The 10,083-nt window shown below is 45.0% G+C and overlaps 1 protein-coding gene across 5 annotated transcripts in view; it reads left to right on the top strand.

Annotated features, from left to right (window-relative positions):
• Positions 1-5,918: 5,918 nt before the first annotated feature.
• Positions 5,919-10,083, top strand: part of LOC105999085 (zinc finger protein 26-like) — a 31,538-nt gene continuing 27,373 nt past the window's right edge. For 3 of the 5 annotated variants that reach the window (XM_013033982.1, XM_013033979.1, XM_013033981.1), the window contains exon 1: positions 6,152-6,260. The gene's annotated coding sequence lies outside the window, so the exon portion shown is untranslated. Of the gene's footprint in view, positions 6,005-6,151; positions 6,261-9,974; positions 10,023-10,083 lie in introns of those variants that run through there. The other 2 variants (XM_013033980.1, XM_013033983.1) reach the window with 2 other exon arrangements.

Below are 10,083 nucleotides of genomic sequence, written 5' to 3'. Positions count from 1 at the left end.
ATCTCCGTGTGTCTGTGCCCCACATTGTTTGTTTCTTTGTGGTCTCATGGAGCGCTTTGTGCTGCCCTGGCTTTAACTCAGCTCCCCATGTTGTAATTGACACCTTAATATTTCACAGCTTCTGTCTTTGACCAGTGTCATTCGTACCCTTTCTCCCATCATACCCATCCCTCCCAAGACCCTGGAAGGCATCGTTTAGTCTCTGTTGTGAATCCTACCAGGTTCTCAGAGATCTATGTCTTATTGTATCTGGCTTATTTGAATTAATATAATGTCTTTGAGCTTGAACTGTGTTATGGCAAATGATAGGCTTTCCTCTTCTCTGGCTATTTTGTTGAAGACCATGTATTATTATTATTCATTGTTCTGTCAAGGAGTACCTAGGTGGTTTTCATACTGCTGCTATGGGTGTAGCAGTGTGAACAGTGGTTTTATGTCTTCAGTTTGAAACTCAGAAAGGGATTTCTTCCTGTAGGGTAGTTGTCATTTTTCTTTAGAGATACTAGGGTTTGAAATCAGGTCTCCACACTTGATAGTAGGCCCAGCATGGGATTTCAATTTATTCAGTCTTTAGATTTTTTTTTTCCCAAGAACAACCTGAAAATAGAGGGAAAGATGAAAGGTGACACAGTGGTCATGTCAACAAAATGTAACAGTTATAAATGTATATGGATTCAGCTGGATATGGTAGCTCATGCTTGTAGTTCCAGGTACTTGGCAGGCAGAGATGGGAGGACTGGAGTTCAGGCCAGCACAATCCCCAAGTTAGCAAGAACCCATCTCAACCAATAAGCCAGGGATTGTGGCTCATGCCTTTAATTCCAGTTACGTAGAAGACTAGGAGAATTGCATGGTCAGAAAAATGTGAGACCCTCTCTGAAAAATAACAAAAGTGAAAAAGGGCCAGGGGTCTGGCTCAAGTGGTAAAACAGTTGTCTAGCAAACATAAGGCCCTGGATTCAAATTCAGTACCTCTCTCCCACCCCCAAAGAAATCTATTTGTATATATATAAACCAAAATATAGAATACTCAAGTGTAGAAGGCAGATATTAACATATCTGTAAGGTGAAGTAACAAGTGTAGAAGAACAAGAGTAGGAGACACTTTAGCAAGTCCAAGTAAAAAATGGACTTGAACTAGACTTTAGGCCAAACAGACCTTGTAGACTTGTACTACAGAATAACTCATCCACAAGCACGGGGACATCATTAGGTTTGTCTTTATAGAAGACCTGATGAAAGGTTGTTAGACCCTAGCATTTTTCTCATCCTGGCTGAGGCCAGGATCAGATATATTATGTCTTTTAGACAGGGTTTCACTGGGTAGCTTAAGGTGGCCTGCCTCAGTGATTTCAAAGTTATAATCCCATATTCCATTAACACAATAATGTCGAAATACACACTAAGCTTAACACACTTGATGGAATTTGTAGTTCCTAATTAAATTGTGATGAATTTGAATGGACTTTAGTCTTGGTGTGCTTTCAATCTCAGCTTTGTTGTGACTGGATCAGCTCTGCATTATCTTGTCTGGATTTTTTTTTCTTTTTTTTTTTTTTTGGGTCCGGTCATGGGGCCTGAACTCTGGGCCTGGGCGCTGTCCCTCAGCTCTTCAGCTCAAGGCGAGTGCTCTACCACTTGAGCCACAGTGCCACTTCTGGCCTTTTCTGTTTATGTGGTGCTGAGGAATCGAACCCAGGGCCTCAAGCATGGGAGGCAAGCACTCTACCACTGAGCCAACTTCCCAGCCGGATTTTTTTTTTTTTTCATTAGTGAGTTTTGAACTTGGCTTGCCTAGGCAGTAGCTCTCTATCTTCAGATCTAGGTACCCTTCCTTCCAACCCCCCAAGTCTTGGGAATTTATGTACTCCATTACCCTAAAACCTTTGTTCTTTGGGTCTTATTTATCATACAGTGTATGGTTTGGTACCTAGATTTTTTTTTTTTTTTGGTCAGTCGTGGGGTTTGAACTCAGGGCCTGGGCACTGTCCCTCAGCTCTTCAGCTCAAAGCTAGCACTCTACCACTTGTGCTACAGCGCCACTTCCTGTTTTCTGGTGTTTTATTAGAGATAAGAATTTCACGGACTTTCTTGCCTGGGCTGGCTTTCAACCACGATCCTCAGATCTCAGCCTTCTGAGTAGCTAGGATTACAGGCGTGAGCTATTGGCACCCGGCTGGTACCTAGATTTTTCTGTGAAAAGGTACTGAGGTTTCAATTAAGGGTACTGTGGCTTGCTAAGCAGGTATTTTATAACTGGAGCCACACCAGCCCTTTTTGCTTAGGTTATTTTTCAGAAAAGGCCTTGGTTTTTTTGCACAGGACCGGCCTCAGACTGTAGTTCTAGCTGTAGCATATGGAACCACAGGTATGAATTGCCATGCCTGGCTTATTGACTAAGATGGGGTCTCATTAGCTGTTTTGTACCATCCTGTATCAAATGGCTATCCTTTCTAAACTCAGGCTCCCAAGAAGCTGAGACTACAAGTAGGAGCCACTGTATTCAGCTTATTTTCTTTCTCCACACATGGCTGCAAAGAAGGAGTTTAGTTGGGATTTGGGATCATGGTTTCTGGAAGAATGTGTTGGGACTCATTCAGTTCCTTTCAGGTATAGGAGTTATTGCCCCCAGTTCAAGGCTGACTCCACCCTAGATGATAACCTGCAGGGATTGCTACATGACCCCTTCATTAATCCTGTTGGAAGAGTACCAAGTACCTCTCTAAAGAATACTCACCTGAAGCTGGGCCCTGGTGGCTCATGTCTGTAATCCTAGCTACTCAGGAGGTTGAGATCATGGTTCAAAACAGTGAGGGCAGACAAATCCTTGAGACTCTTATTTCCAATTGACAAGCAAAAAAGGCAAGTGGGGCATCCACCTTGTGAAAAATGGCTATGTGAGAGCAAGAAGCCCTGAGTTCAGGCCCCAATACACCTGTGTAGCTGTGTTTGCACATACAGCACACACATAACAGATGTGAATCCCTAGAAAAGTTTTTAGAAATGCCTTCCTTAAAAAAAACCCAATATATTCATAATGACATGTAAAGCTTTTGATAACCATATTGGTGCACTGTCAAAATGGTAGATTAAGTATTAGAAATATTTGGGCAGGCACTGGTGGCTCGTGCCTGTAATCCTAACTACTTTGGAGGCTGAGATCTTAGGATCAAAGTTTGAAGCCAGCTGGGGTAGGAAAGTCCATGGATCTCTTATCTCTAATTCACCACTAAAGAAGCTGGAAGTCGAGCCTGTGGGTCAAGTGTTAGGGCACTATCCTTGAGTATAGAAACAAACTCAAGGACAGAGCCCAGGCCTTGAATTCAGGCTTCATCACAATTTTTTCTTTTTGCCAGTCCTGGGGCTTAAACCTAGGGCCTGGGCAATGTCCCTGAGCTTTTTTTGCTCAAGGCTGCACTGTACCACTGTGCCCTTCTGGCTTTTTCCGTGTATGTGGTACTGATGAATCAAATCTAGGGCTTCATGCATGCTAGGCAAGTATGCTACCAGTAAGCCACATTCCCAGCCCAAGAATTTTTTTCTTCATCATAAAATCCTTTATTATTGCAGTATATCATGGAAGTTCTCAAAATTCACATAGAAGCTTTTGTCTATGCAAGGTAATTATATTGTGATTTTATTGTTTCCTGAGCAGGAATTGGAGTTTCCTAGCAGGAGTATGAGGCCACTGGGAATATAAGACTCATTACTTTTTTTTTCCTGTGCCAATGATGGGGCTTGAGCTCAGTTCCTGGGTGTTGTCCTTTACATTTTCTTACTCAAAGCTGATACTCTCCTTCTTGACAGACGGATCCAACTCTGACTTTTTGCTGATTAACTAGAGATGAGTCCTCCCCAGGCTGGTTTTAAACTGCAATCCTGCTGGGCACCGGAGGCTCACACCTGTATTCCTAGCTACTCAGGAGGCTGAGATCTGGAGGACTGTCATTCAAAGCCAGCCCGGGGAGGAATCTCTATGAGACTCATCTCAGTTAACCACCAGAAAACTGGAAGTGGCGCTGTTTCTTAAGTGGTAGAGCGCTTGCCTTGAGCTGAAGAGCTGAAGGACAGTGCCCAGGTCCAGAATTCAAGACCCGTGACTGACAAAACACAAAAAACAAAACTGCAATTCTCAGATCTCAGCTCCAGAGTAGCTAGGATTACAGGTGGGAGCTACTAGCTAGCTAGTTATATCATGATATTTCCACATATGTAAATAATGTATTTGGATCCACTCTCCTTCCTTTATGACACTCCCTCATTCCTCTCCCCTTTCTTAAAATAGTTTAAACAGTTTCTATTGTTCTATTTTCATATATGCAAATAAACGACTATATTCAACCTCATTCTCTCTTAACTGGTCGCCCCCTTCCCCCACTGGTAGCTGAACCTGTTTTACCTGAAGATAACTTATTTTTTTGGTGCCAGTTCTGGGGCTTGAACTCAAGGTCTGGGTGCTGTCTCTGCCACATGAGCCACAGCTGTACTTCTGTTTTTTTTTTTTTTTTGGTGGTTAATTGGAGATAAGAGACCAGCTTTCTTCCACGATCCTCAGATCTCAGCCTCCTGAGTAGCTAGGATTATAGGAGTGAGCTACTGCTGCCTAGCTGAAGAAAGCTTTAAGCAAAGTTGGAAACCAGAAGAAGCTTTAAGTAGCTACAGAATAATGATATATTGTACATCAAAGAAAAAAAAGCAAGACAAGATCTTGACAGTTGTGTAAAACACTTGATATCATGTGAACAATTCTCGATAAAATGTGCTATTGGCATAGATATAAACTTTTTTTTGGTCGGTCATGGGGCTTGAACTCTGGGCTTTGGCACTGTCCCTCAGCTCTTCAGCTCAAGGTGAGTGCTCTACCTCTTGAGCCATAGCACTACTTCCGGTTTTTTAGTGGTTTTATTGGAAAGAAGAGTCTCACAGACTTTCCTGCCCAGGCTGGCTTTGAACCCGTGGTCCTCAGATCTCAGCCTACTGAGTAGCTAGGATGACAGGCGTGAACCACCGGCTCCCGGCTGGTATAAATTTATTGAACTGAAAAGGCCAGGCACCCGAAATCACAACAAACATGAGTACTAGAAAAAAAAAAGTATCAAAAAAGTAAAAAAAAAAAAAACTTGAAAAAGTTGGCTTGTAAAACACACAAAAGTATTGAGAAATGAAAAGAGCAAGCATTAGGGCTGAAGAAATAAGATGAGTTGGGGCTGTGGCTCAGCGTTGAGCTTAGGCAGGAGGCTCTGGGGAAAAAAAAGGAGTCGGGCTGGGAAGGTGGCTCAGTGGTAGAGCGCTTGCCTCGCATGCATGAGACCCTGGGTTCGATTCCTCAGCACCACAGGAGCAGAAAAAGCCGGAAGTGGTGCTGTGGCTCAAGTGGTAGAGGGCTAGCCTCGAGCTGAAGAGCTGAGGGACAGCGCCCAGGCCGAGTTCAAGACCCACGAAAGACAAATCAACATCGTGATTGAATGTAGAAGATAGACCATTTCATAGATTAGCATCCATGACAACCACAAAAAAAATCACAGGCTGAAAAATGCAGAGCACTGGAGAAGAGGTTTTTGTTTGCATCCTAGGGGTGATCCCACCCCAACTCCTGCCTTTTTGTTCTAGGATCCATGCACTAGGTCTGGAGCGTCCTCGCTCTAAGCTCAGCCTGCCGTGTGTGTGGGGCTCCGCGGGCAGCCCACTCGCGGAGAAGCCTCCGTGGAACACCGGTCCCCTCCCAGTAGGAACCAATGACTTCTCTCCAGAGGCGGTCCAAAGTCGCTGCCCTTAGGCGGGTTGCAGCCCGGATTCATCCTGTGGCGAGCGGAAGTGACGTCATCAACGCTTCCTCTCCCCGCCCCTCCGCAACCCCCTTACTGCTATTTTTAATTTATTTTTCTTTTTCGGTGCTTATCCAGTCTGGGGCGGCTTCGGGTGAGAACCTTGTGACTAAGATGGAGGATGGAAGATGTGTGCGACGGATAACGGGGTTCACTCAGAACGAGCGTTCTTAGGCTCGGTACGTTAGGCCCCCGACATCCGGGTCCTTCCCGCTCCGGCGCTCTCCAGGGCCTGGGTTCCCAGCGAGGAGCCAGGGTTGGGCCGCGGCGCGGCGCGATGTGCGCATGCGCGGGGGGTTCTCGCCCGCCGTGCGTCCCTCCTCCCCTACACCTGGTCTTAAGTAACCTTTTGTTAATTGTTTTCCTGAAGGGACCGAATAGCCGCGGTTTGAGGTCGGTGCAGAACAGCCTCCGGGGTCCTTCTGCCGTTTTCTGGTGAGCTCCGGGTGAACGTGGTTTCTAAGGTTTTTTTTTTTTGTTTTTTGTTGTTGTTTCTTGCCTCACTAGGATTTGAACTCAGGGCCGGCCAGCAGCTCTACCTTTGAGCCACGCCCCCCAGACCTTTGGCTTTAGTTCTCGGGATCTTGGCTTTTCTGGGGAAGGGGGCGGGGCTGGCCTCTGTCCTCGATCCTCCTACTAGTGCCTCCCGAATAGCTGGGATTTGCAGGTGTGAGGCTCCTTGGCTCTCTCAAAAGGGGATTGTCATCCTGTGTTTGTAGCTGTTTCGTCTGACAGTTTGGCATTGTTGTTGCAAGACTTGTATTTACTTTTGAAAACGAAAAGTTCAGGCACTTAGGTTTGGATATTTCTCTGTATGAATACCAAAAGTTTTTCCATGAAGTAAATGAATCTAGATGCTATGAACAGAAGTCAGTGGATCATAGCTGTAGTCCTAATTAACTCAGGTGGCTGAGATCTGAGGAACACAGTTCAAAGCCATGCCGGGCAGAAAAGTTTGTGAGACTCTTATCTCCAGTGAATCACCAAAAATCTGGAAGTGGAGCTGTGGCTCAAATGGTAGAGCACCAGCCTTGAGTGGAAAAAGCTCAGGGATAGAGCCCAGGCCCTGAGTTAAGTACAAGTACTTTTGTATTGGCACAGAAGTAAATTGGATGTAATTAGGGATCATCATATTACGTGAAAGGAGGCAAGCTGGGAAAGACAAATATCACATTTCTTTTCTTGCAGACTCTGTCACTTGAGCCATGCCCCAACCTCTAAAACTTTGTTTTTAATTAAAACAATTTTTTCCTTTAGGAATACATTAATCTGAAGGGGTTTCACTGTGATAATTCTATAATGCATATAGTGTGCTTTGAACTTCTTTACTCCCTCCACCATGAACATGTTGCACCCCTCCTTTCCACCCCCGTTTTCAGTGGTGTGTCCTAAAACCTTTTTATTTTACTTTTTTTTTTTTTTTTGGTCGGTCGTGGGGCTTGAACCCAGGGCATGAGTGCTGTCCCTGAGCTCTTTTGCTCAAGGCTAGTGTTCTACCACTTTGGGCCACAGCAGCACTACTTCTGGTTTTCTGTGGTTAATTGGAGATTAAGTCTTACGGACTTTCTAGCCTGGGCTGGCTTCTGTGATCCTAAGATCTGAGTCTCCTGAGTAGCTAGGATTACAGGCATGAGCCACGCGCACCTGGCTTATTTTACTTATTTTTAATTAAAAGATGTTTAGTTGTACAAAGGGGTTTCAATTTAACATGTCAGTTTATAAGAACAGTGCACCTTTACAATGCCACTCTTTTCTCCCCATTTCTCCCAACTCCATCTCCTTAAGTTACCCGGTTCCATTTTCACATGCATGCATTGCATATCATCACCCACTCTTCCTCTCTCCATTTTACTGCCCCTCTCTCTCTGAGCTCTTCCCCTTACCCCCCCCCCCCCAATGTTTCAGTTTCTTGGCATTCATTTTGTTAAACTGTAAGTTAGTTGTTCAAAGAAGTTACACCATTAGGATCCTCTCCTTGGTATAGCATACTTTAGCCAATTTCTTTGTGTGTGTGTGTATGCATTGATCCAGTATATATTTTCATATATATGTTTATAATTTAGATATAACTTCTAAATATAAGATAAAATGTGTTCTTTGTCTCTATGAGCCTGCATTTTCTCCTGGTCTGTACATTTTCCTGCAAATGACATAATATCATATATTTTTCTTCCTGTTCTTCCTGATGGATGAATTTTTTTGTGTGCTGGCACTTGAACTCAGGGCCCGAGCACTCTCCCTGACATTTTTCACTTAAGACTGGAGCTCTGCCACTTGAACTACAGGTTCACTTTGAGTTTTTTGGTGGTTAATTGGAGATAAGAGTCTCATTGCATTTCCTGTCTGGGCTGGCTCTGAACTGTGGTCTTCAGATCTTACCCTCCTGATTAGCTAGGATTATAGGCATGAACCACTGGGACTTAGAGTCGTATTTTTGATATCCATTCTTAATTACTGGGATGAGATAGAATCTCAATGTTATTTTGATTTGCATTTCCCTCATGGCCAGTGATGCATGCTCATTTTTTTTTCATGTGTTTATTGACCAATTTACTTCTTTGGAGACGTCTGTTTAGATCTTTGCCAATTTATTAATTGGGCTATTGATTCTTTGGGTGATTAGTTTTGAGCTCCTCGTATTTTCTAGATGTTAGGGCCTTGTCAGAGTACAGCTGCAAAGATCTTGTCTCATCCTGTACCCTTCTTTTTTAGCATAGGAACTGTCCTTTTCTGTGCAGAAACTTTTTAGCTTGATTTAATCAAGAAAAAAAAAGCAATGCTGGGGGTATCAGCATTCCAGCTTTCAAACTTTACCACAGAGTCATAGTAACACAAACAGCTTGGTATTAGTACAAAAACAGACTAAAAGACCCAAAAATAAACCCATATGCATAGAGCCATTTGATTTTTGACAAGGGAGCCAAAAATATATGTTGGAAAAAAATACAGCCTCTTTGACAAATGGTTGGGGAAACTGCACATCCATATGTAGAAGACTGAAACTTGGATCCCTGTCTGCCATGTTGTTAATATCTATTTGAAATGGATCAAAGACCTCAATGTTAGACCTGAAACATTAACAATAATACTGGAAGGAGTAGGAGAAACATTAGAACTTATTGGCTTGTGGCTGGAGGTGTGGTTCATTCGGTAGAATACTAATTAATGAGTGAAATTGTCAGGTTCTGAGTTTGAGTTCTAGGCTTGGATCAAAAAGGAAAGAATAGAACTTATTGGCAGAGGCAGGAATTCAGGGGTTGAGCAAATAGGAGAGAGACTTGAAAAATGCGATTGCATCAAACGAAGATCTTTTTGAAAGAGGAAATCAAGGTGTCTCACATTATTCAGGAGGTTGAGATCTGAGGATCCAAGGTGGAAGCCAGCCCAGCCAGGAATGTCTGTGAGACCCTCATCTCCAATTAACCACCAAAAAGCCACAAGTGGAACATAGAGCGCTAGCCTTGGGCACAAAGCTAAGGGGTATTTCCCAGGCTCTGACTTCAAATCCTAGGACTAGCACAGATTAAAAAAAAAGAAAAAGAAAAAGACTATTTGGATGGGGGAAGATTGTCAGGCTTCATTATGGGGGTGAGGTGGTGATCAATGCAATTTCTCCGGCAGCTTGGGTAAGTAGTAGAAGTTTCCTTATCCTATTCTTTTTTCTTTCTTTCTTTTCGTCCTGGGGCTTGAACTCAGGCCTGAGCCCTGTTCTTTTTTGCTGAAGACTAGCACTCTACCATTTCCGTCTTCTGGTGGTGAATTGGAGATAAAGAGTCTCACCCTGCATTTTCCTGCCCTGTCTGGCTTCGAGCTGCGGTCCTCAGAGCTCTGCCTCCGGAGTAGCTGGAGCCACAGGCCTGCGCCCCGAGCCTGGCGGGCAGCTTTCCCGCTGGAGTCGGGCCGGGCGTGCCCCAGCCGCAGCCCCGCCCCCAGGCCTAATTGTCGACTCAGCATTGTGCTCCAGCCACCTCCCCCTCCCTCTCCTGGCCCGCCCCCCCCCCCCGGGTGGGAGGAGGCTCGTGTATCCACGGGGAGTCGTTCAACCAGCTTGAAGGCCGGGCCCCGAAGCCCCCCGCCGTCCGCCCACGCGGCCGGCGCTTGGGCGGAAGTGACGTCACCAACAGCCTCGGCCTCTTCCGGCGCTGGCTCCGGACCGCCGAGTTCCTCTTCTCCTCAGTGGTCATCCGGGCGGCCGCGGTGAGGTGGGGTCAGGGCATTGGCCGGCGGCCGAGGGGGGGAGGGGAGAGGCCGCGCTGGG

The sequence above is a fragment of the Dipodomys ordii genome, unplaced genomic scaffold, assembly GCF_000151885.1.
Source record: "Dipodomys ordii isolate 6190 unplaced genomic scaffold, Dord_2.0 Scaffold180, whole genome shotgun sequence".
NCBI classification, from domain to species: domain Eukaryota; kingdom Metazoa; phylum Chordata; class Mammalia; order Rodentia; family Heteromyidae; genus Dipodomys; species Dipodomys ordii.
Note: the sequence above shows the minus strand (reverse complement) of the source record. Positions and strands in the feature narration are given on the sequence as shown.